Below are 27,681 nucleotides of genomic sequence, written 5' to 3' on the forward strand. Positions count from 1 at the left end.
GGCACAAGCAGGCATTGTGACCCTCAGCCTGAGCATGCTTTCAATCAATCCCTCTCATTTGCACCTCCAGGATCCCGCATGCAGTCCTAGTAAGCCCCTAGGCCCAAATCCTAACACTTGCTGGGATTTTCCAGGTGCCCAGCCCCAGAGCCCGTCTCTGAAATCCCTGTATTGGGGCACCCCAAAGATGGAATACAGCACTCTTCCCTTCGCCGAGAAAGCCACAATAGTATAGGGAGCTGCCAGGATCCTTGAGAGGAAAAAACTCCCATGGACCCATAAGACAACACCTGCATTCCGAGGCCATCCTGGACACACAAGCCAGATACAAAAGCCTGTGCTACCACCTTTGGGGCACCTTATTTACAGTTCCTGACAAGCTGCCCTCCAGGTCTATGCATTGGGCCTGTGATCACCTCACCACTAACCTTAACCCGAGTTTGTGTTTGCAGACTTCTCTCCCAAAACCATGGCTCATATGTTCTCCAGGATGGGGTCTTAGAAGCCACACCACAGGACTGTGCATGCCATCCCCAAGGAAAATGTGCCCATCACAGTTGCCCACACCCTCCAGAATAGGAGAAACCTGCAAGTCCCCGGAGCCCACCCCAATATTGGAGGTCACTGTGGATGCAAATGCCCATTCTGAAACACCCTGATGCCCTCCATCCAGGAAGACAGCCAAATCAAAGGTACTGAGTCAGATTAGTGAACCTAACATGCCCCTGGATGTCCCTGGAACCCTAGATTCTGTTTTCAGACATCTGTCTTCAAAGGCATGTTCCCAGAATGTGAATTTATGTTATAACATGTGGGCACTGGGCTACACAACAGATCATCCTGTCCCCAGGAAAAAAGCCCGTGCTCTTCCATATGTGCCAAAGCCCAGGATAGTAGAATTTTGTACAGTTCCTTAGCCACCAGCAAATTCTAAGATCTCCCTGGTAACAAACCAGCACTGTGGACCATCTGCAAGAGATTCCATTTCAAATCAAGGACTTGGTACTTCGCTCCAGAGACACCAGAAAGAACCTGCCATGTTCCTCAGCTGCAATGGTCAATCAATTTGAGCTTTCTAGGCATCCATGCGGTAAAGCTCTGCTACCCATATTTTCCACATGGAGGACCCTGGAGCATATAAACCACACTCCACCTGTCCAGTAGAATGAAACCTTGCTGTTTGGAGCAGCTCATTAGCCTCAACTTGAAAACCCCTCCATGGCCTCTTGACGCCAGCCCTCTATTTGTCAGTCATCATAGATACAAACTCCAGTGTGAGCAAATATCTGACATCCACCCTTTCTCAGGTGCGGGATATCTCAAATAAGCCGCTGCACATAGGAACTGCCTTCCGCATGGCATTGAAATAAACCGTAGCTTGTGTTTACAATTCCATCTTCACCCGACTGCTCCTCAAGCCCTCTTGATAGGGAACTCTGGAGCCATAATACAGCATTCTGCCTTCCCAATAGAAACAAGTGCCTGGTGAGTCTGGCCAGAAACCCCACATGAGGATCAACCTTCTCGGTCCCATATCGGAGAGAACCCCGATTTATAGGTTGCCCTGGCCACAACTGCTATGTCAGACAGAACCTGAGCCCCGACCTAGTGTCAGTCACCAGAGACTGGGCCCCAGATCTAGCATTTGGGATTGCCAAGGCCGAAGTATGTCATCTCTACACATCCTTGGTATTCAGGCACCTGTCCCCAGACCTTGGCTGGAATCCCTGCAGGGGAACCTGAAGCACAATAGAAAACTCCTCCTTCCTCATGGCAGGAAACTTGGCTGTTGGGATGGGTGTCCATCCCTCAAAGGGGGAGCCAGTTACAAGACCAATGAGACCATGCTCACTCCTGAGGGCCGCTCTGGGCACAAATAGGCATTGTGACCCTCAGCCTGAGCATGCTTGCAAAGAATCCCTCTCAGTTTCACCACCATGATCCCGTATTGCAGGCCTGGTATGCCTCTAGGCACAAATATTAAAACTTTGTGAGATTTTCCAGGTGCCCAGACCCAGAGCCCACCTCTGGAATCCCTGTTTTGGGGCACCCCTCAGACGGAAAACAGCACTCTTCCCTTCCCCGAAAAAGCCACCAAATTATGGGGAGCCACCAGGATCCATAAAGAGAAAAAGTTTCCCATGGACCCATGAGAACCCACCTGCATTCCGAGGCCATCCTGGACACACAATTGAGAGAGAAACGCCTGTGCTACCACCATCCAATCACCCTAATTACAGTTTCAGATAAGCTGCCCTCCAGGTCTAAGCATTGAGCCTGCGATCACCTTTCCACTCACCCTAACTCGAATTTGTGTTTGCAGACTTCTCTACCAAACCATGGCACACATACCCTCCAGGATGGGGTCTCTGGATCCACACCACAGGACTTTCCCTGCCATCCCCAAAGGAACTGTGCTCCTAATATAGAAGGTAGCCCAAACCTTCTAAATTAGGAGAAACCTGCAAGTCGCCTGAGCCTACCCCAATATTGGCAGATGCTCTGAACGCAAATGCACAGTCTGAAACACCCTGATCACCTACATCTAGTCAGACAGCCAATTCAATGGTCCTGAGTCAGAATAGTGAAACTAACATGCCCCTAAGACGTCATTGGTGCCCTAGATTCGGTTTTCAGTCATCTGTCCTCAGAGGCCTGTACTGGAATATGAACTTATGATACAACATGCGGTCCCTCGGCAACACAACAGAACATATCCTGTCCCCAGAAGGAAACCGTGCCCTTCCATCTTTGCAAAAGCCCAGGGTAGTAGAATCCTGCAAATCACCTTAGCCACCAGCACATTCTAAGATCTCCCTGGTAACAAACCAGCTTTGTGGCCCATCTGCAAGAGATTCTATGTCAAATCAAGGACTTGGTACTTCGCTCCAGAGACACCAGAATGAAGTTGCCATGTTCTTCAGTTGCAATGGTCAATGAAGTTGAACTTTCCAGGCATTCATGCGGTAGAGCTCTGCTACTTCATTTTTCCTATGGGGGAAGCTGGAGCAAATAAACCAGACTCCACCTGTCCAGTAGAACGAAACCTTGCTATTTGAAGCAGCTCATAAACCTCAATGTGAAAACCCCTCCATGGCTTCTTGACGCCATCCCTCCATTTGTCAGTCATCATAGACACAAACTCCAGTGTGAGCAAATATCTGAAATCCGCCCTTACTCAGGTGCTGAATATCTCGAAAAAGCCACTGCACATAGGAACTGCCTTCCCCTCGGCACTGAAGTGAACTGAAGCTTGGCTTTATAATTCCATTCTCAACCAACTGGTCCCCAAGCCCTCTTCATAGGGAATTCTGGAGACACAAGGCAGCATTCTGCCTTCCCGATAGAAACAAGTGCCTGGTGAGTCTGGCCAGAAACCCCACTGAGGATCAATCTGCTTGGACCTATATTGGAGGGAACCCGATTTATAGGTTTCCCTGGCCACTACTGCTGTGTCTGACAGAGCCTGAGCCCCGACCTAGTGTCAGTCACCAGAGAGTGGGCCCTACATGTAGCATTTGGGATTGCCAGGGCCCAGGTATGTCATCTATATCCATCCTTGGTATTCAGGCACCTGTCCCCAGAACTTTGCTGGAATTATTGCCAATGGGTCAACCTGAAGCACAATAGAGAGCCCCTTCTTCCTCATGGCAGGAAAGCTGGCTGTTGGCATGGGTGTTCAAATCTCAAAGGTGGAGTCAGTTACAAGTCCAATGAGACTACACCCACTCCTCAGGGTCCTCCTGGATGCAAACAGACAATGTGACCCTCAGCCTGAGCATGCTTTCAAAAAATCCCTCTCTGTTGCACCACCATGAACCTGCATTGTAGGCCTTGTACGCCCCTAGGCCCAAATCCTAACCCTTGTTGTGATGTCCCAGATGCCATGAACCAGAGCCCGTCTCTTGAAACCCTGTTTTGTGGCACACATAAGATGGAAAATAGCACTCTTCCCTTCCCCGAAAAAGCCACCAAACTATGGAAAGACGCCAGGAACCATGGAGAGGAAAAGACTACCATGGACCCATGACACCACACCTGCATTCCAAGGCCATCCTGGACACACAATCCGGAGAGAAAAGCCTGTGCTACTGCCTTCCAGTCTTCCTGATTATTGTTCATGACAAGCTGTCCTCCAGGTCTATGCATAGGGCCTGCAATCACATCACCACAAAGTCACCAACCCGAATTTGTGTTTCCAGACTTCTCTCCCAAATCCATGGCTCACATGCCCACCAGAATGGGATCTCTGTAGCCACACCACAAAACTCTGGCTGCCATCGCCAAGGACACTGTGCATATCAGAGTTGCCCAAACCTTCCAGATTAGGAAAAACCTGTAAGGCCCCTAAGCCCACCCCAATATTGCCGGCCACTCTTGACAGAAATGTGAAGTCTGAAACATCTACATGATCACCTACATCCAGGGAGACAGCCATGTCAATGATCGTAAGTTAGAAGATTGAACTTAAAATTCCCCTAGGCTCTCAATGGAACCCCATTAGGTTTTCAGGAATCTGTCCTCAGGGGCCTATTCTGATATACTAATTTATGAGACATCATGTGGTCCCTGAGCAACATGAAAGGACATCTCCTGTCCCCAGAAGGGTATCGTGCTCTTCAACCTGTGCAAAACCCTCAGGGTAGGAGAATCCTGCATGGCACCTTATCAACCAGCACATTCTAAGTTCTCCCTGGTAACAAACCAGAATTTTAACCCATCTGCAAGAGATCCCATGTCAACTCAAGGCCTTGGTACTTTGCCCCAGAGCCACCAGAATGAACCTTCCTTGTTCCTCAGCTGCAATGGTCAATGGAGATGTGCTTTCCAGGCATCCATGCCAGAGAAATCTGGTTCACAAACTTTTCACATGGGGGAACCTAGAGTAAACAAACCAGACTTCACCTGCCTAGTACAAGGAAACATTACTTTTTGCATCAGTTCACAGGCCTCAGCATGTGAACTCCTCCATGGCCTCTTTACACCACCCCTCCATTTGTCGGTTATCATAGACACAAACGCTAGTGTGAGCAAACATCTGACATCCACCCTTATTCTGGTGCTGGATGTCTCGAGTAAACCACTGCACATTGGAACTGCCTTCCACTTGGCACTGAATTGAACTGTAGCTTGAGCTTACAATTCCACCCTCAACTGACTGGTCCCCAAGCCCTCTTGACAGGGAAGTCTGGAGCCACAACGCAGCATTCTGCCTTCGCCATCGAATGAAAAAAGGCCTAGAAGTCTGCCCAGAAACTCCACATTAGGAGCAATCTGCTCAGCCCTTGAGTCAACCTAGATTTATAGGCTGCCATGGCCACTAGTTCTGTGTCTGACAGAGCCTGAGCCCCGACTGAGTTTCAACCACCAGAGAGCGGGCCTCATATCTAGCATTTGGGATTGCCATGGCCCAAGTACATCATCTCTACCCATCCTTGGTATTCAAGCACCTGTCTCCAGACCTTTGCTGGAATCCCTGCCAATGGGGCAACCTGAAGCACAATAGAGAACTCCTCCTTCTTCATGGCAGGACATTTGGCTGTTGGGATGGATGTCCAACCCTCAGAGGGGAAGCTAGATACCATACCAGTGAGAACACGCCCACTCCTGAGGGCTGCCATGGGCACAAACAGGCATTGTGACCATCAGCCTGAGCATGCTTTCAAACAATCCCTCTCAGTTGTACCATCATGATCCTGAATTGCAGGCCTCGTACTCCCCTATGCCCAAATTCTAACCCTTTGGGAAGTCCCAGACACCCAGAACCAGAGCCCGTATCTGGAATCCTTGTTTTGGGGCATCCATAAGATGGAAAACAGCACTCTTCCCTTCCCCGAAAAAGCCACCAAGCTATGGAGAACCGCCCGGATCCATAGAGAGGAAAAGTCTCCCATGGACCCATGAGAACACACCTGCATTCCGAGGCCATACTGGACACACAATCTAGAGAGAAAAACCTGTACAACTGCCTTCCAGTCACCCTAATTACAGTTCCTGATGAGCTGCACTCCAGGTCTACACATTGGGTCTGTGATCACCTTTCCACTAACCCTAACCTGCATTTGTGTTTGTAGACTTCCCTCCCAAAACCATGGCTCATATGCCCTCCAGGGTAAGGTCTCTGGATCCACACCACAGGACTGTGCCTGCCATCCCCAAGGAAACTGTGCCTGTCAAAGCTGCCCAAACCTTCCAGTTTAGGAGAAACACGCAAGCCCCTGAGCCTACCCCAATATTGTCGGCAGTGCTGGACGCAAATGCCAGTCTGAAACCCCAATTTCCTACATCCAAGCAGACAGCCAATTCAATGTTCCTGGGTTAGGAGATTGAACCTACATGCCCCTAGGACCTCCCAGGAACCCTATATTAGGTTTTCAGGCATCTGTCCTCAGGGTCCTGTTCTGGAATACCAACTTAGGATACAACATGTGGTCCCTGAGTCACACAACAGAATATCTCCTGTCCCCAGAATGAATCCTTGCCCTTCGACCTGTGCCAAGCCCTCAGGATTGGAGAATCCTGCACAGTACCTGAGACACCAGCACATACGCTAGTTTGTGCATTGCTCCAACCACGAGGTTTCCATCTGCTGGACAGTCAAGTCCTGTTGAATGGCTCCAGGATGTCCTATATGGAAGGACTGAAGAGCAGGGTTTGAAGGATGGATGCCTGTACAGCATACCTCGCATTCCCATTGGCTCTTTGCGATAAGATATGTTTGAACTTTGGCTCTGGGGCGAGCTAACCGGGAGCTGAGTTGAAATGGACACTCCTGAGGATGGGTCATAATGTGTGTTTGTGTCCATGGAAACCTTGGAATGTGCTGGTGGCTCAGGGACCTTGAAAAATTCGCCTAACTGCAGGGTTTGATACAGCTCCAATAAAAAAGCTCCCCATTTGGAGATGATAGAGGTTCTGTATGGTGCCTCAGAAAAGCCCCAGGTGCTGGTCTTCAAACCAGTTCTCTGAGGAGAGACACCTGGAAACCAAAGCTAGGGTTCAGATTAGGGCCTAGGTGCCTGTCTGTTTCAATCTTCTGTCTCTGGGGACACTGTCTGAGTACCTAAGTGGAGATAGTTGCTCAGCTTGTGTCAGAGTGCCCCTCTAAGTCCAGGGAAGCCTAAACTGTTGGCATGGCCTCGGAGGCTTTAGAGGTTTCTCCTAATCTATAGGGTTGTGGCCAATGAATTGGGCACAGTTTTCTTGGGGAGGACAGGCACAGTCTTTTGGTGTGCCTCCATAGGCCCTAGCCTGGAGGGTGTGCGAGTCCGGGCTGTGGGCACAGAAGACTGAAAACACAAACTCAGCTTAGGTGCGGCGCTGAGGGTATGGCAGGCCAGATCAACAGACCGTGAGGGGAGATCCTCGGCTTATGAAAGAAGGACGAATGGGAGGCAGTCGTACAAGCTTTTGTCTCTGGATATTTTGTCCCCCATAGCCGTGGAATGTAGGGGTGGCCTCAGGGACTATGGAATAGTCTCCCTCTCTGAGGACTTGGGGCAGCTCCAAAGATTTTGGGGTCATTTTGTGGGAAGGGTGGAGTCCTGTTGTCTGGCTAAGGGGAGGGAGTCCTGTTCTTCCAGGAGAGGGACTCCAGATCACAGTCCTGGGTATGAGCGAATGGAAAACTCGAACTCTGTGGAGGATTGGGATCATAGGGGCTTGGCAAGCCCCATATGCGAGCTCTTGGTCCAGGCCCTGAGAGGCCTTACTTTGACATGGGGCTCATGCTGACGGTCACAATGCGAGTTTGTAACCAAGAAGGCACTCGTGTTTGGGCTTGGCCTCAGAGGTCATGAAGGTTTTTCCTACCATGAAGGTGTGACTCCATGCCAACAGCAAGCTTTACAGACATGGGGAAGGAGAAGTTCTGATTTGTGCTTCAGGTACCCACGTGTGCCAGGATTTGATAAAATGTCTAGGTTCAGATGCCTGAAAACCCAGGTTGGGAAGAGATGACGGCATAAGGCCATGGAGTGTCCGATGTGCTGGGTGTGTCGCCAGCTGTCTCCTTGTCTGTCGGGATGTCTGGCCTCAGGCTGTGTCAGCCAGAGGATTAGTGTCCAGGCAGCCTATCCAATTGGGGATGAGGCCCGAGCAGGTTGATCCTCAAATGAGGTTTCTGGAGAGACCCATAGGGCAATGTTTTTCTTCTGGCGGGCAGGCAGAGGGCTGGGTTGTGGTTCCGGAATTCCCAGGCTGGAGGGCTTGTTTGCCAGGTGTGTGAGGAAGGAAGTCTGAAAACACAAGGTAGAGTTAGGTTTGGGGCCGAGGGCACAACAGGCCCACTCTGTAGAGGCTGAATCGAGATCTCCTGCATCTGAGGTCAGGGCGAGTATTAGACATTGCCTCAAGCTGGAGTTTGTGTCCATAATGGCCCCTTCCTGAAGGGGGTGGAAGTGTCATGAGGCCAGGGAGGTTTCCCCACGCTGGGAGTTGTGAGCTGCTCTAAACCTCAAGGTTTCCTTCTGCAGGACAGTTGAGTCCTATTGGATGGCTCTAGGATGATCCCTACAGAAAGACTCGAGAGAAGGGGTCTATGCATGGATGCCTGGAAATGCCACCTCACATTCCCACTGGCTTCTCTGGGCAAAGAAGCCTCAATCTACGGGCTCTTGGGCGAGCTACCCAGAGGACTGAGCTGAAATGGACTCTCCTGAGGATGAGTCATCATGTGGGTTGGTGGCCATGGAGACCTTGGAATGTGGCGGTGGCTCAGGGACTCTGCAGGATTCTCCAAACCAAAGGGTTTTACACAACTCCAACCAGGAAGCTTCCCATGTGGAGACGAGAGGTGTTCTGTTTGTTGCCTCAGGAAAGCCCCGTATGCTGGTCATCGAACCCAGGCGTCTGAGGAGTGACACCTGGAAACCAAAGCAAGAGTTCAGATTAGGGCCTAGGGGCCTGTCCGGTTCAATCTTCTGTCTCTGCAGACATCTGTCTGTGTGTCTGCGTGGAGGTAGTTGCTCAGCTTGTGTCAGGATGCCCCTGTTTGTCCAGGGCAGCTTACAGTATTGGGATGTCCTCGGGGGCATTGAGGTTTCTCCTATTCTGTGGGGTTGTGGACAATGGAATGGGCACAGTATCCTAGGAAATAGCAGGGAAGTCCTGTGATGTGGCTCCAGAAGCCCCAGCCTGGAGGCTGTGTGGGCCAGGGCTGTGGGGGCAGACATCCAAAAACACAAACTCGGCTGAGGTTTGGGGCCATGGCTATGGCAGGAGTGATCTACAGTCCGTGAGCGGAGTTCATCGTGATTATAAAGTAAGGTGAATGAGAGGCGGTAGTTCAGGTTTATGTCTCAGGATGTTGTATTCATGATGATCGTTTAATGTAGGTGTGGCCTCATGGGCCGTGAAGAGTCTCACTCTCTGGTGATTTGCCCAGCTCCCAAGAGCTTGGGGTCATTCTGTGGGAAGGGAGGAATCCTGTTTTCTGCCTCATGTGTCCCCCCAGTAGAGGGATTCTGGATGAGAACACTGGATACAGACAACTGGAATACCCGCCCTCTGGTTAGGCCTGGGGGTCTATGGGCATGGCAAGCCCCATATGCAGGCTCTTGGTCCAGCCACTGAGAAGTGTTTCTTGAATAGTGGACTCACGCTGAGGGTCACAATGTGTGTTTGTGCCCAAGGCGGCCCTCAATATTGGGAGGGGCCTCATTGAGCATGCAGGTTTCTCCTACACTGAACATTAGACATGACAACCTCAAGATTTCTTAGCATGGGGAAGGAGGAGTTCTGATTTCTGCATCAAGTTCACCTCTGGGCACTAATTGGAGATAAGGTTTAGGTTCTGAAGCCAGAAAACCAAGGTTGGGAAGAGATGATGCCCTAAGTCCATGGAGGGTCCAATGTGTTTAGTTTGGGGCCAGCTTTCTAGGTGTCGTTCAGGAGGTCTGCACTCAGGCTGTGCCAGACAGGGCATTAATGCCCAGATAGGATGTATAATTGGGGTACAGTCGAGTGGCTTGCAGAAGATAATCATTTGGGGCTTCTCAGTAGACCCATAGGGCAAAGTTTTTCTTCTGGAGGGCAGGCAGAGTGCTGCATTCTGGCTCCGGGATTGCCAAACTAGAGGGCTTCGGGGCCAGGAGTGTGAAGACATAAGTCTGAGAACACAAGCTTGGCTTTGGTTTCGGGGTGAGGACACGGCAGGCACACTCTGCAGATCTGAATCGAAATTTCGTGCCTCTGAAGTCAGGGCAAGTTTCAGACGTTGGCTCAGTAGGAGATTCTGTCCACGATGGCCCCTTCATGACGGGGGGTCATCACGACGCCATGGGGGTTTTCCCATGGTGGTAGTAGTGAGATGCTCCAAACCACAAAGATTTTCTGCGGGTCAGTTGAAACCTGTTGGATGGCTACAGGACAACCCATATGGAACGATTCCAGAGCAGGGTTCTAAGGTTGGATGCCTGGGCAGCCCTCCTCACATTCCAATTGTCTCCTAGCGACAGGACACGTTTGATTACTGGCTATGGCGTAGCAACTGAGGGGGCTGAGTTGAAATGGATTCTCCTGAGGAAGAGTCATAATGTGGGATTGTGTCCATGGAGACCTTGAAATGGGGCCGTGCCACCAGGGCCCTGAAGTATTCTTCTAACTGGGGGATTTGACACAGCTCCAATGAGCAAGGTTCCCATTGGGAAACAAGATTTGTTCTCATTGGTGCTTCAATAACTCCCCATATGCTGGTATTGGAAACCAGAACTCTGAGGAGATATGCTTGGAAACCAAAGCAATGGATCTGAATAGGGCCAAAGGTCCTGGCCAGTTTAATCTTCTTCTCTCAGGTCATCTGTCTATGGGTCTGAGTGGAGGTAGTTCCTCAGCTGGTGTCAGATCGCCCCTGTTCGTCCTGGGCGGTCTACACTATCGGGATAGCCTCTGTGACTTTGGAGGTTTCTCCTAATTTGAAAGTTTGTGGCCAATGAAATGAGAAGAATTCCTTTGAGGAGGGAAGGCATAGTCCTGTGGTGTGGCTCCAGGGGCCCAAGCATGGAGGGTATGTAGGTCAGAGCTGTCTGACAGAAGTCTGAAAACAGAAACTCGGCTTAGGTTTGGGGACGTAGGTATGGGAGGCCCGATCTACAGACCTTGAGGAGAACTCTTCAGGATATGAACAAACGGTGAGTGTGAGGCGCTTGCTCAGGCTTTTGTCTCTAGATTTTGAGTCACTGAAGGCCGTAGAATGTCGGGGTGGCCTCATGGGCCATGGACGAGTCTCCCTCTCTGGGGATTTGGCCCGATCCCAAGATTTTGGGGTCATTCTGTGGGATGGGAGGAGTCCGTTCTGATTTTTTACCTCAGGTGTGCCACTAAAAGAGGGATTCCAGAGCAGAGCCCTGGGGAGGAGCGACTGGACAACCCGAACTCTGGTTAAGATTGGAGGCCTAGGGCATGGCAATCCCCATATGAGGGACCTTGGTCCAGCCACTGAGACATCTTACTTGATGACAGGGCTCACACGGAGGGTCACAATGCATGTTTGTGCCCAACGCAGCCCTCAAGCATGGGCGGGAACTCATGGGCCATGCTGGTTTCTCCTACACTGAACTTTGGAGTACACACCAACCACAAGGTTTCTTGCCATGGGGAAGGAAGAATTCTGATTTCTGCATCACGTTCACCCCTGGGCAGTGGTTGGAGATAAGGTCTAAGTTCTGAAGCCTGAAAACCGAGGTTGGGAACAGATTATAACCTAAGACCATGGCGGGTCTGATGTGCTCAGTGTACGGTCAGCTGTCTGGGTGTTGGTCAGGAGGTCCGGGCTCAGGCTGTGTCAGACAGCGCATTAGTGCCGAGGTTAGTGATATAATTTGGGTACAGTCGAGTGCCGTGTAGGTTCATCCTCATTTAACATGTCAGGGAAGCTCATTAGGGCCACATTTTTCTTCTGTAGGGCAGGCAGAGTGCTGCATGGTCAGTCGGAATTGCCAAACTTGAGGGTGTCGGGGCCAGGAGTGTGAGGATGGAAGTCTGAGAACATAAGCTAGACTTAGGTTTCTGGGAGAGGGTACGGCAGGCACCCTCTGAAGATCTGAATCGAAATCTCGTGCATCTGAAGTCAGGATGAGGATTAGACTTTGGCTCAAGATGGAGTTTCTGTCCATGATGGCCGCTTCATGAAGGGGGTGGAATCTGGAGGCCATGGAGGTTTTCCCACATTGGGAGTTGTGGGATGCTCTAAACTGCAAGGATTCCTTATGAGGGAAAATTGAGACCTGTTGGACGGCTCCAGGACGTCCCATATAGAATGACTCCAGAGCAGCGTTCTAAGGATGGATGCCTGGGCAGCCCACCTCGCATTCCAATTGTCTCCTAGCAACAAGGCAGGCTCGATCTGATGGCTCTGCGGGAGCAACCGTGGGGGCTGAGTTGAAATGGACTCTCCTGAGGATGTGTCCTAATGTGTATTTGTGTCCATGAGGACATTTGAAGGAGTGGTGGCCCCAGGGCCCTGAAGGATTCTCCTAACCAGAGGTTTTGAGACAACTCCCAAGAGCACGTTTTCCATGTGGAGACAAGATTTGTTCTAGCTGGTGCCTCAGGAAACCCCTATATGTTGGTATTGGAAACCAGGCCTCTGAGGAGAGATACTTGGAAACCACAGCAATGGATCTGATTAGGTCCTAGGGTCCTCTCCGTTTCAATCTTCTTCTCTGGCGACATCTGTCTATGGTATGAGTGGAGGTAGTTCCTCAGCTTGTGTCAGACCGGCCCTGTTTGTCCAGGCGGCCTATGCTATTGGGATGGCCTCGGGGACTTTGGAGGTTTCTCCTAAATTGTACAATTATGGACAATGTAATGGGCAGAATTCCAGTGGAGTGGGCAGGCACAGACCTGATGTGTAGCTCCAGGGGCCCCAGCCTGAAGGGTGTGTGGGCCAGGACTGTGGGGACAGATGTCTGAAAATACGAACTCAGCCTAGGTTTGGTGACGTAAGTATGGCAGTACTGATCTACAAACCATTAGGAGAAATCTTTGGGATATGATAACAGGGTGAGTGTGGTACTTGCTCTGGCTTTTGTCCCTGGATTTTGTGTCAGCAATGGCCGTGGAATGTCGGGGAGGCCTCATGGGTCATGGACGAGTCTTCCTCTCTGTGGATTTGGCCCGATCCTAATTGTTTTGTGTCTATCTGTGGGATGGGAGGATTCCTTTCAGTTTTGTTACCTCAGGTGTCCCACCAAAAGAGGGATTCCAGAGCAGAGCCCTGGGGAGGGGTGACTGGACAACCCAAACTATGGTTAAAATTGGGGCCTAGGGTCATGGCAAGCCCAATATTCCTTCTAATGATCCAGCAACTGAGAGGCCTTCTTTGAGGACAGAACTCACACTGAGGGTCACAATGTGTGTTTATGCCCTCATGGCGCTCAAGCATGGGTGGGGACTCATGGTGCATGCTGGTTTCTCCTACACTAAACATTGGACAACATGCCGATCACATGTATTCTTGCCATGGGGAAGTAGTATTTCTGATTTCTGCATCTCATTCACCCCTGGGCAGTGATTGGAGATAAGGTCTAGGTTGTGAAGTCTGAAAACCGAGGCTGGGAAGAGATGACGAACTAAGGCCATGGGGGGGTCCGATATGCTCAGTGTGGAGCCAGCTGTCTCGGTGTTGGTCGGGAGGTTCAGGCTTGGGCTGTGTCAGACAGGGCATTAGTGCCCAGGGTAGATTTTATAATTGCGGTACAGTCGAGTGCTGTGCGGCTAGATCGTCATTTGGTGTTTCTGGGTAGCCCCAAGGGCAACATTTTTCTTCTGGAGGACAGGCAGAGTGCTGCATTGTGGCTCCGGAATTCCCAAACTGGATGCCTTGTGGGTGAGGAGTTTGAGGATGGAAGTCTGAGGACACATGTTAGGCATAGGTTTCTGGGTGAGGGCACGGCAGGCACTCTCTGCAGATCTGAATCGGGATATTGTGCATCTGAAGTCAGGTCGAGGTTCAGACCTAGGCTCAGGTTTGAATTTCTGTCCATTCTGGCCACTTCATGAAGGGGGCAGCATCTCATGGCCATGGAGGTTTTCCCACGATGGGAGTTGTGAGATGCTCCAAACCGCAAAGATTCTTCTATGAGACTATTGAGACCTGTTGGTTGGCTCCAGGAGTTCCCATACATAATGATTCCGAGCAGGGTTCTAAGCATGGATGTCTGGGCAGCCCTCCTCTCATTCCAAGTGTCTCCTAGTGACAAGATAGGTTAGATCTGCTGGATCTGCGGGAGCAACTGAGGGGGCTTATTTGAAATGGACTCTCCTTCGGATGGGTCCTAATGTGGGTTTGTGTCCATGGAGACCTTGGAATGGGGCGGTGGCACATGGGCCCTGAAGGATTCTCCTAACCGGAGGTTTTGGGACATCTCCAAAGGACAAGTTTCCCATGTGGAGACAAGATTTGTTCTCATGGGTGCCTCAGGAAACCCACATATGCTGATATTGGAAACCAGGCCTCTGAGGAGATACACCTGGAAACCAAAGCAATGGGTCCATTGAGAGCCTAGGGGCCTGTCCAGTTCAATCTTCTTCTCTGGGGACAAACATTTATGTTATGAGTGGAGGTAGATGCTCAGCTGGTGTCAGATGGCCCTTGTTAGTGCCAGGTTGGCCTACACTATTGTGATGGCTTCGGGGACTTTGGAGGTTTCTCCTAATTTGTACGATTATGGACAATGGAATGGGCAGAATTCTGGTGGACTGGGCAGGCACAGTCCTGATATGTGGCTCCAGGGGCCCCAGCCTGGAGTGTGTGTGGGCCAGGATTGTGGGGACAGAAGTTTGAAAACACAAACTCAGCTTAGGTTTGGGGACGTAGGTATGGCAGGCCTGATCTACAGACCGTGAGGATAATTCTTCCGGATATGAAGAAAGAGCGAGTGTGAGGCGCTTGCTCATGCTTCTGTATCTGGATTTGTGTCAACGATGGCCATGGAATGTTGGGGAGGCCTCATGGGCCATGGACAAGTCTTCCTCTCTGTGGATTTGGCTTGATCCCTATTGTTTTGGGTCAATCTGTGGGATGGGAGGAGTCCTTTCAGTTTAGTTACCTCAGGTGTCCCACGACAAGAAGGATTCCAAAGCAGAGCCCTGGAGAGGGGCGAATAGACAACCTGAAATATGGTTAAAATTTGGGGCCTTGGGACATGGCAAGCCCAATATGCTGTCTTTTGTTCCAGCCACTGAGAGGCCTTACTTGAGGACTGGGCTCACGCTGAGGGTCACAATGCGTGTTTGTGACCAACACGGTCGTCAAGCATTTGTGGTGCCTCATGAGCCACACTGGTATCAACTACACTGAACATTGGACAACATGCCAACCACAAGGTTTCTTGCCATGGGGAAGGAGTTCTGATTTCTGCATCATGTTCAGCCCTGGGCAGTGATTGGAGATAAAGTCTAGATTCTGAACCCTGGAAACCCAGGTTGGGAAGAAATGATGACCTAGGGCCATGGCGGGTCTGATGTGCTCAGTGTGCGGCCAGCTGGCTGAGTGAGGGCCAGTAGGTCCAGGCTCAGGCTGTGTCAGAATGGGCATTAGGGCCCAGGGCAGCCTGTATAATTGGGGTACAGTCAAGTGGCATGCAGGTTGATCCTCATTTGTGGTTTCTGGGTAGCCCCAGAGGACAATGTTTTTCTTCTGGAGGGCAGGCAGAGGGCTGCATTATAGTTCTGGAATTGCCAAACTGGAGCACTTGTGGGCCAGGAGTGTGAGGATGGAAGTCTGAGAACACAAACTAGGCTTACGTTTCTGGGCGAGGGCACGACAGGCACACTCTGCATAGTTGCATCGAGATCTCGTGCATCTGAAGACAGAGCGAGGATCAGACAATCACTCAGGTTGGAGTTTTTGTCCCTGATGGACCCTTCATGAAGGGGGGGGGGCGGGATCACAAGGCCATGGAGGTTTTCCCACGATGGGAGTTGTGTGATGCTCCAAACTGCAAAGATTCTTCTGCGGGACTATTGAGACCTGTTGGATGGCTCCAGGACTTCCCATACGGAACTGTTCTGAGCAGAGTTCTAAGGATGGATGGCTCGGCAGCCCGCCTCTCATTCCAATTGTCTCTTAGAGACAAGACAGATTAGATCTGCTGGCTATGGGGGAGCATCCTAAGGGGCTGAGTTGAAATGGACTCTCATGCGGATGGGTCCTAATGTGGGTTTGTGTCCATGGAGTCCTTGGAATGAGGCGGTGGCACCGGATCCCTGAAGGGTTCTCCTAACCATAGGGTTTGACACAGCTCCAACGTGCAAGTTTCCATGTAGAGTCGATATTTCTTCTGATGCGTGCCTCATGAAACAGCCATACGCTGTTATTGGATTCTAGGCCTCTGAGGAGAGATGCCTGGAAACCAAAGCAATGGATCTGATTAGGGCCTAGGGACCTGTTCGTTCCAATTTACCTCTGGGGACATCGGCCTACAGGTCTGAGTGCAGGTGGGTGATTAGATGGGCTCAGACTACCCCTGTTTGTCCTGGGCAGCCAACACTATTGGGATGGCCTTGGAGACTTTGGAGCTTTATCCTATTTGTAGGTTTGTGGCCAATGGAATGGGCAGAATTCCCTTGGAGAGGGCAGGTACAGTCCTCAGATTTTGCACTAGGGGCCTGAGCCTGTAGGGTGTGTGGGCCAGGGCTGTGGGGACAGTTGTCTGAAAAACTCAGCTTAGGTTTCGGGTCGTAGGTATGGCAGGACTGATCTATAGACTGTGAGGAGAACTCTTCGGGATATGAGCAAAGGGCGAGTGTGAGGCCCTTGCTCAGGCTTTTGTCTCTGGATATTGTGTCTCCTATGGCTGTGGGATGTCCGGGTGACCTCATGGGCAATGGACGGGTCTTCCTCTCTGGGAATTTGGCCCGATCCCAAGAGTTTGGGGTCATTCTGTGGAAAGGGAAGAGTCCATTTTGTTTTTTTAACCTTAGGGGACCCACCAAAAGAAGGATTCCAGAGCAGAGCCCTGGGGAGGGGCGACTGGACAACCATAAATCTGGTTATAAATTGGGGCCTAGGGGCATGGCAAGCCCATTATGACGTCTAATGGTCCAGCCACTGAGAGGACTTACTAGAGGACAGGACTCACGCTGAGGGTCACAATGCATGTTTATGCCCTCACAGCACTCAAGCATCAGCGGGGCCTCAGGGTGAACACTGAATTCTCCTACACTGAACGTTGGACAACATGCCAACCACAAGGTTTCTTGCCATGGGTAAGGAGGAATTCTGATTTCTTCATCACGTTCGCCACTTGGCAGGGTATAGAGTTAAGGTCTAAGTTCTGAAGTCTGAAAAGCTTGGTTGGGAAGAGATGACGAGATAAGGCCAGGATGTGTCCGATGTGCTCAGTGTGTGGTCAGCTTTCTGGTGTTGGTCAGTGTTAGGGTCCATGATCAAAGGAACGAGACTGATACAAAGCGAAGGTCAAGCAAAACTTTATTTCGCGCCAAGCATCAGGAATCAAACAACCAGTCAGAGCTACCTCTTACGAAAAGGCGGTGACGATGAACTCAACAAGGTCACTTCCAAGAAGGCCACTCTGGACGAGGCCGCTCTAGATGACGCTGCTGCTCCGCAGATGAGGCCGCTCCATGATTGGAGCCATTCCCAAGAAGAGGCCGCTCCCAAGACAAGGCCACTGCTCAATGAAGTTGCTCCCCGGACAAGGCCGCTCCCAAGAAGAGGCTGTTCTGGACAAGACCATTTCCTGGATGAGGCCACTCCCAATGACGAAGAAGCAACAATGACAAGGAGGACAACCCAGATGACACAGACTCTGCTCCCCACGATGCTACTCTGACCAGGCTTCCACCCGGAGGAAGCCACCACTGCGGACAAGGCCACTTGTGGTTCGGGGTGGCGAGGCATTTTGCAGCGAGGCTGCTGGTGTCTAGGGGCCGTTGGCATCTCAGGGCTGCTCACGCCTCCAGACCGCTGGCATCTAGGGCTGCAGGTGTCAGGACCGACTGCTGGCATCTAGGGTGTGTAGGCATCAGGACCGCAGGCGTCGAGGGACCGCTGACAACTGGACCGCAGATGTCTCAGGACCGCAGGCGTCGAGGGACCGCTGACAACTGGACCGCAGATGTCTCAGGACCGCAGGTGTCGAGGGACCGCTGACAACTGGACTGCTGGGCCGCCGTTGGAGGCTGGAGGCTGGAGGCTGCAGGCGGCGGCGCTCGGGGCCGCCGCCGGAGGCTAGACCGCCGGAAGCTGGAGGCTGGAGGCGGCGGCGCTCGGGGCCGCCCCTGGAGGCTGGAAGCTGCAGGCGGCTGCGCTCGGGGCCGCCGCCGGAGGCTGCAGGCTGGAGGCGGCGGCGTTCGGGGCCGCCGCCGGAGGCTGGAAGCTGCAGGCGGCGGCGCTCGGGGCCGCCGCCGGAGGCTGGAGGAGGCGGCGCTCGGGGCCGCCGCCGGAGTCTGGAGGCTGGAGGCGGCGGCGCTCGGGGCCGCCGCCGGAGTCTGGAGGCTGGAGGCGGCGGCGCTCGGGGCCGCCGCCGGAGGCTGGAGGCTGCAGGCGGCGGCGCTCGGGGCCTTCGCCGGAGGCTGCAGGCGGCGGCGCTCGGGGCCGCCCCCGGAGGATGGAAGCTGCAGGCGGCCGTGCTCGGGGCCGCCGGAGGCTGGAGGCTGGACCGCCAAACGCGGTTATAGCTCTTACAAGAGCTGTTACAGCTCTTCTATACACCGTTGACTCCCCTGCTCTTCTGCGACTTCCACCGCTCTCCGCTCCACTTCACCGCTCTCCACCGACTTCACCGCCTTCCGCGGACTTCACCGCTCTCCGCCGACTCCATCCCTCCTGTAGCAGCCGCTGCTCTCCTGCAGCAGCCCCCGGCCCTCCTGCAGCAGCCCCGGCTCTCCTGCAGGAGCCCCGGCTCTCCTGCAGGAGCCCCCCTTGGCAGCCTGGCAGAGCAACCTTTATGGGGGTGGTTGAGCCCCGCCCCTACACAGGTGGCCAATTGAATTTCAACCTTCCCAGTGGATATACATACGGCCTACTGATTGGATGACTCCACTCAGTCTGCCCCACCCTTACAGTCAGGAGGTCCGGGCTCAGGCTGTGTCATACATTGTATTAGTGCCCAGGTTAGACTATATAATTTGGGTACAGTAGAGTGCCGTGTAGGTCTATCCTCACTTGGGGTGTCTGGGAAGCTCCATAGGGAAACAATTTTGTTCTGGAGTGCCAGAAGAGTGCTGCTTGTGGGTCTAGAATTGCCAGACTTGAGGGCTTGGGGGCCAGGAGTGTGAGGACGGAAGTCTGAGAACACAAGCTAGACATAGGTTTCAGGGCAAGGACAAGGCCTGCACACTCTGCAGAGCTGAATCGAGATCTCGTGCATCTGAAGTCAGGGTGAGGATCAGACGATGGCTCAGTTTGGAGTTCCTGTCCATGATTTCCCCTTCATAAAGGGGGGTGGGAATCACAATGCCATGGATGTTTTCCCACGTTGGGAGTTGTGAGATGCTCCAAAATGCAAGGATTCCTTCTTCAGGACTTTTGAGACCTGTTGGATGGCTCCAGGACATCCCATGTGGAATGACGCCATAGCAGGATTCTAAGGATGGATGCCTAAGCAGCCCACCTCGCATTCCAATTGTCTCCTATCAACAAGACAGGTTTGATCTGCTGGCTCTGGGGGAAGCAACCAAGGGCGCTAAGTTGAAATGGACTCTCCTGCGGGTGGGTCCAAATGTGGGTTTGTGTCCATGGAGACCTTGGAATGGGGCTGTGGCACCGGGGCCCTGAAGGAGTCTCCTAACCGGAGATTTTGAGACAACTCCAAAGAGCAAGTTTCCCATGTGGAGACAAGATTTGTTCTAATTGGTGCCTCAGGAAACCTGCATATTTTGGTATTGGAAACCAGGCCTCTGATGAGAGATACCTGGAAACCACAGCAGTGGATCCGATTAGGGCCTAGGGTTCAATCTAGGCCCTAATCGGAGACCCCGATTAGGGTCTCCAGTTCAATCTTCTTCTCTGGCGACATCTGTCTATGCTATGAGTGGAGGTAGTTGCTCAGATGGTGTCAGACCGCCCATGTTTGCCTGGGAGGCCTACACCATTAAGATGGCCTTGGGGACTTTGGAAGTTTCTCCTAATTTGTATTATTATGGACAGTGGAAAAGGCAGAATTCCCGTGGAGTGGGCAGGCACAGACCTGATGTTTGGCTCCAGGGGCCCCAGCCTGGAGGGGGTGTGGTCGAGGACTGTGGGCACAGAAGTCTGAAAACACAAACTCAGCTTAGGTTTGGGGAAGTAGGTCTGGCAGGACTGATCTACAGACTGTGAGGATAACTCTTTGGGATATGAAGAAAGAACGAGTTTGAGGTGCTTGCTAAGGCTTTTGTCTCAGGATTTTGTTTCAACGATGGCCGTGGAATGTCGAGGAGGCCTCATGGGCCATGGACGAATCTTCCTGTCTTAGGATTTGGCCCGATCCCAATTGTCTTGGGTCTATCTGTGGGATGGGAGGAGTCCTTTCAGTTTTGTTACCTCAGGTGTCCCATCAAAAGAGGGATTCCAGAGCAGAGCCCTGGGGAGGGGTGGCTGGACAACCCAAACTATGGTTAAAATTGAGGCCTAGGGTCATGGCAAGCCCAATATTCCTTCTAATGATCCAGCAACTGAGAGGCCTTCTTTGAGGACAGAACTCACACTGAGGGTCACAATGTGTGTTTATGCCCCCTCATGGTGCTCAAGCATGGGTGGGGACTCATGGTGCACACAGGTTTCTCCTACACTAAACATTGGACAACATGCCGATCACATGTATTCTTGCCATGGGGAAGTAGTATTTCTGATTTCTGCATCTCATTCACCCCTGGGCAATGATTGGAGATAAGGTCTAGGCTGTGAAGTCTGAAAACCAAGGTTGGGAAGAGATGACGACCTAAGGCCATGGCGAGTCTGATGTGCTCAGTGTGGAGCCAGCTGGGGTGTTGGTCGGGAGGTTCAGTCTTGGGCTTTGTCAGACAGGGCATTAGTGCCCAGGGTAGATTGTATAATTGGGTACAGTCGAGTGCCGTGCAGGTTGATCCTCATTTGGCATTTCTGGATATCCCCAAGGGCAACGTTTTTCTTCTGGACCGTAGGCAGAGTGCTGCCTTGTGGCTCTGCAATTCCCAAACTGGATACTTTGTGGGAGAGGAGTGTGAAGACAGAAGTCTGAGGACACATGTTAGGCATAGGTTTCTGGGCGAGGGCACGGCAGGCACCCTCTGCAGATCTGAATTGGGATTTCGTGCATCTGAAATCAGGGCGAAGTTCAGACCTAGGATCAGGGTCGATTTTCTGTTCATTCTGGCCCCTTCATGAAGGGGACATCATCTCGAGGCCATGGAGGTTTACCCACGATGGGAGTTGTGAGATGCTCCAAAACACAAGGATTCCTTCTGATCAACAATTGAGACCTGTTGGATCGCTCCAGTACATCCCAAACGGAAAGACACCAGGGCAGGGATCTAAGGATGGATGCCTCAGCAGCCCACCTCGCATTCCAATTGTGTCCTAGCGAATAGAAAGGTTTGATATGCTGGCTCTGCGGGATCAACCGAGAGGGCTGAGTTGAAATGGACTCTTCTGTGGATGGGTCCTAATGTGGGTTTGTGTCCATGGAGACCTTGGAATGAAGCATTGGCACTGGGGCCCTGAAGGGTACTTCTAACCAGAGGCTTTGAGACATCTCCAAATGACAAGTTTCCCTTGTGGAGACGAGATTTGTTCTGATGGGTGCCTCAAGAAACAGCCATATGCTGGTATTGGAATCCAGGCTTCTGAAGAGAGATGCCTGGAAACCAAAGCAATGGATCCAATTAGGGCCTAGGAGCCTGTTCATTCCAATTTACCTCTGGGGACATCAGCCTACGGGTCTGAGTGCAGGTAGATGCTCAGATGGGCTCAGATTGCCCCTGTTTGTCCTGGGAAGCCAGATTTCCTGCCATGGGGAAGGAACACTTCTCTATTGTGTTTCAGGGTCCCCCACTGTCAGGGATCCCAGAAATGGTCTGGAGACAGGTGCCTGAATACAAAGGATGGGTAGAGTTTATGGATTAGGACATGGCCCATCCCACATGCTAGATATGGGAACCGCTCTCTGGGTGGCTGACACTAGGTCGGATCTCAGGCTCTGTCAGACAAAGAACTAGTGACCAGGGTAGCCTATAAATCTGGGTTCCCTCGAGTGTCAAGCAGATTGATTCTCATGTGGGGTTTCTGGGCAGTCTCACCAGGCACATCTTTCTATGGACAAGGCAGAATGTAGTGTTGTGGCTGTATAATTCCCTATCAAGAGGCCTCGGAGATGAGTAGGGTGAAGATGGAATTGTAAACAAAAGCCATGGTTCAATTCACTGCCAATCGGAAGGCAGTTCCAATGTGCAGCGGCTTATTCGAGATATCCAGCACCTGAGTAAAAGTGGAAGTCAGATATTTGCTCACACTGGAGTTTGTGTCTATGAGGACTGACAAATGGGGGGGGGTGACGTCAAGAGGCATGGACGATTTCCCAAGCTGAGGCTATGGAGATGCTACAAACAGCAAGATGTTTCTCTACTGTACAGGTGGAGTCTGGTTTGTTTGCTCCAGGGTCCCATAATTGGAAAGATTGGGTAGCAGAGCTCTTCCGCATGGATGCCTGGAAAGCACAACTCCACTGCCCATTGCAGCTGAGGAACATGGCATGTTCATTCTGGTGACTCTGGGGCGAAGTACCAAGGCCAGGAATGGACATGGAATCTCTAGCAGATGGGCCACAATGCTGGTTTGTTACCAGGGAGATCTTAGAATGTTCTGGTGGCAAAGGTGCTGTGCAGGATTCTCCTACCCTGAGGGTTAGGTACAGGTTGAAGTGCACGGTTTCCTTTCGGGGACAGGAGATGTTCTGTTGTGTGGCTCAGGGCGCACATGTTGTATCATAAGTTGGTATTCCAGAACAGGCCTCTGAGGACAGTTGCCTGAGAACCTAATCTAAGGTTCCAATAAGGTCCTAAGGGCATGAAAAGTTCAATCTTCTGACTAAGGACGTAGACTTAACTGTGCCTGAATGTAGGTGATCAGGTTGTTTCACCTACTAATTTGCATCCAGAGCAGCCGCCAGTATTGTGGTGGGCTCAGGGTCCTTGCAGGGTTCTCCTAATCTGGAAAGTATGGGCAACTATGACAAGCACAGTTTCCATGGTGATGGCAGGCACTGTCTTGTGGTGTGGCTCCAGAGAAATCATCCTGGAGGGCATGTGAGCCATGAGAGAAGTCTGGAAACACAAAGTTGGGTGATGGTTATTGGCAATGTGTTCACAAGGCCAATGCATTGACCATGAGGGCAGCTCTTCAGGAACTGTAGGGTGACTGAATGCAGTTTTATAGGCTTTTCTCTCTGAATTGGGTGTCCAGGATGGCCTCGGAATGCAGATGTAGTCTCATGGGTTCATGGAAGAATTTTTTTTCTCTAAGGATCCTGGAGGCTCCCCTTAATTTGGTGGAATTTTCAGAGAATGGAAGAGTACTGTTTTCCATCTTAGGGGTGCCTCAAAACAGAGATTCCAGAGACGGGCTCTGAGTCTTGGCGTCTGGAAAACCCCAGCAAGGGTTAGGATTTGGGCCTAGGGGCGTACCAGGCCTTCAATGGGGGATGCTGGTGGTCCAACTGAGAGTGTTTGTTTGAAAGCATGCTCAAACTGAGGGTCACAGTGCATGTTTGTGCTCAGAGTGGCCCTCAAGAGTGGGTGTGGTATCATTGGCCATGGAACTGGCTCCCATTGTGAGTGTTGGACACACATTCCAACAACCAGGTTTCCTGCCATATGGAAGCAGGATTTCTCTATTGTGCTTCAGGTTCCCTCACTGGCAGGGATTCCAGCAAAGGTCTGGCACAGGTGCCTGAATACCAAGGATGTGTAGAGATGACGGACTTGGGCCATGGCTGGTCTCACATGCTGGATATGGGAACCCCTCTCTGGGTGGCTGACAGAAGGCTGGGGCTCAGGCTCTGTCCAACACAACCGTAGTGGCCAGGGTAGCCTATAAATCGGGGTTCCCTTGAAGGCCAAGTAGATTGATCCTCATGTGGGGTTTTTCGGCAGAATCACCAGGCACTTCTTTTTTCTATGGGGATGGCAGAATGCTGCATCGTGGTTCCAGAATCCGCTATCAAGAGGACTTGGGGACCAGTCGGGTGAGGATGGAATTGTGTACACAAGCTTGGTTAAATTCATTGCTAAGGGGAAGGAAGTTCCAATATGCAGTGGCTGATTCGAGATATCCAGCACGTGAGTAAGGGCAGTTGTCAGATGTTTGCTCACACTGGAGTTTGTGTATGATGACCTACAAATGGAGAGGTTGTGTCAAGAGTCCATGGAGGATTTCACACGCTGAGGATTGTGAGATGCTCCAAATAGCAAGGTTTCCTTTTACCGGATTGGTGGAGTCTGCTTGGTTTGCTCCGGGTCCCCCATGTGGAAAGTTTGGGTAGCATAGCTCTCCCACAGGGATGCCTGGAAAGCACAACTCCATTGACAATTGCAGCTGAAGAACATGGCAGGTTCATTCTGGTGGCTCTTGAGTGAAGAGCCAATGACTTGAGTTGACTTGGAATCTCTTGCCCATGGGTCACAGTGTTGTTTTGTTACCAGGGAGATCTAGGAATGTGATGGTGGCTAAGGGGTCATGCAGGATTCTCCAACCCTGAGGGTTTGGCACAGGTCGAAGAGCCCCATTTCCTTCTGGGGATAGGAGATTTTCTGTTGTGTTGCTCAGGGACCACATGTTGTATCACAAGTTGGTATTCCAGAACAGGTCTCTGAAGACAGATACATCAAACCTAATCTAGGGTTCCAATGAGGTCCAAGGGGCATGTCAGGTTCAATCATCTGACTCAAGACCATTGACTTGGGTGTCTGCGTGGATTCAATTGATCAGGGTGTTTCAGACTGTGCATGTGCTTCCAGAGAGGCCTCTAATAGTGGGTTGGGTTCAGGGGTCTTGCAGATTTATCTTAATCTGAAGGTTTTTGGTAACAGTGATGGGCACAATTCTTGGGGATGGCATGTCCAGGCCTGTAGTGGGCTACAAAGACCCCATCCTGGAGGGCATGTGAACCATGGTTTTGGGTGAGTAGTCTGCTAACACAAACTCGGTTTAGGGTTAGCGGTGAGGTGATCGCAGGCACAGTGCATAGACCTGGAGGGCAGCTGATCAGGAACTGTAATTAGGGTGACCTGATGGCAGTAGCATAGGCTTTTGTATCTGGATTGTGTGTCCAAGATTGCCTCGGAATGCAGGTGTGGTCTCAAGGGTCCATGGAACATTTTTCTTCTCTAAGGATCCTATTGGCTCCCAATATTTTGGTTCCCATTTGGTGAAAGGAAGAGTGCTGTTTTCTATCTTAGGGGTGCCCCAAAACAGGGATTTCAGAGACGGCCTCTGTGACTGGGCACCAAGAAACACTACCAAGGATTAGGATTCGGGCCGAGGGGTGTACGAGGGCTGTATTGAGGGATCCTGGTGGTGCAACTGAGAGGGCTTATTTAAAAGCACGCTTAGGCTGTGGGTCACAATGCCTGCTTGTGCCCAGGGCGTCCCTCATGAGTGAGTGTGGTACCATTGGCCATGCAGCTGGCTCCCACTCTGAGGTTTGGACACCCATCCCAACAGCCAGGATTCCTGCTATGGGGAAGGAGCAGTTCCCTATTGTGCTTCAGGCTCCCCCATTAGAAGGGATTCCAGCAAAGATCTGGGGACATGTTCATGAATACCAAGGATGGGTATAGAGGATATACTTGGGCCATGGCTGCACTAAACTGCTGGATATGGTCCCAAACTCTGGGTGGCTCACACTAGGTCGGTGCTCAGGCTCTGTCAGACACTGCACTTGTGGCCAGGGCAGCCTAAAAATCGGGGTAGCCTTGAGGGCCGAGCAGAATGATCCTCATATGAGGTTTCTGTGAAGACTCACCAGGCCCTTCTTCTTTCTATGGCAAAGGCAGAATGCAGCGTTGTGGCTCCAGAATTCCCTATCAAGAGCGTGTGGAGACCAGTCGGGTGAGGATGGAATTGTAAACACAAGCTACGGTTCAATTCAGGGCCAAGAGGTGGCAGTTCCTATGTGCAGCGGCTTATTCGAGATATCCAGCTCCTGAGTAAGGGCAAATGTCAGTTATTTGCTCACACTGGAGTTTGTGTCTATGATGACTGAGAAATGGAGAGGTGGCGTCAAGAGGCCATGGAGGGGTTTTCATGTTGAGGCTTTCATGCTGCTCCAAACAGCAAGGTTTTGGTCTACTGGACGGGTGGAGTCTGGTTTACTTGCTCCAGGGTCCCCCATGTGGAAAGGTTGGGTAGCAGAGCTCTACCGCATGGATGCCTAGAAAGCTCAACTCCATTTACCATTACAGCTGATGAACATGGCAGGTTCGTTCTGGTGTCTCTGGACGAAGTACCAAGTCCTAGAGTTGACATGGAATCTCTAGCAGATGGGCCACAATGCTGGTTTGTTACCAGGAAGATCTTAGAATGTGCTGGTGGCTAAGGTGCTGTGCAATATTCTACTACCCTTGACTTTGGCACAGATGGAAGGGCACGGTTTCTTTCTGGGGACAGGAGATGTTCTGTTGTGTGGACCAGGGACCACATATTGTATCATAAGTTCGCATTCCAGAACAGGCCTCTGAAGACAGATGTCTGAAAACCAAATATATGGTTCCAATGACGTCCTAGGGGCATGATAGTTTCACTATTCTGACTCAGGATCATTGATTTGGCAGTCTGCCTGGATGTAGGTATATTGTCAGGGGTCTGGCAGGTGTGTCCTAATCTAGAAGATTTGGTCTACTGTGACTGGGGGGGCAGGGACAGTCCTGAGGTGTGGATCCAGAAACCCCATCCTGGAAGGGTGTGCCATGTGTGCCATGGTTTTGGGAGAGAAGTCTGAAAACACAAATTCGGATTGGGGTTAGTGGCGATGTGATCGCAAGTCCAATGCAAAGACCTGGAGGGCAGCTCGTCTGGAACTGTAATTAGGGTAACTGGAAGGCGGTTGGAACTGTAATTAGGGTGATTGGAAGGTGGTAGCACAGGATTTTCTCTCTGGATTGTGTGTCCAGGATGGCCTCGGAATGCAGGTGTTTTCTCATGGGTCCATGGGAGACTTTTCCTCCCTATAGATCCTGGTGGCTCCCCATAGTTTGGTGGCTTTTTGGGGGAAGGAAAGAGTGCTGTTTTCCAGCTTAGGGGTGCCCCAAAACAGGGATTCCAGAGACGGGCTCAGTGGCTGGGAACCTGGATAATCTCACCAAATTTTAGATTTGTGCCTAGAGGCATATAAGGCCTGCAATGCAGGATCATGGTGGTGCAAATGAGAGGGATTGTTTGAAAGCATGCTCAGGCTGAGGGTCACAATGCCTGTTTGTGCCAAGGGCGGCCCTCAGGAGTGGGCGTGGTCTCATTGGTATTGTAACAGGCTCCCCCTTTGTGGGTTGGACACCCATTACAACAGCCAGGTTTATTGCCATGGGGAAAGATGAGTTATCTATTGTGTTTCAGGTTTCCCCATTGGCAGGGATTCCAGCAAAGGTGTGGAGACAGGTGCCTGAATACCAAGGATGGGTAGAGATGACGTAATTTGGCCATGACCATCCCAAATGCTAGATACAGGGCCCACTCTCTGGTTGCTGGAACTCGTTCGGGGCTCA

This window comes from Neovison vison, chromosome 2 (genome assembly GCF_020171115.1).
Source record: "Neovison vison isolate M4711 chromosome 2, ASM_NN_V1, whole genome shotgun sequence".
In the NCBI taxonomy this organism is placed as follows: domain Eukaryota; kingdom Metazoa; phylum Chordata; class Mammalia; order Carnivora; family Mustelidae; genus Neogale; species Neogale vison.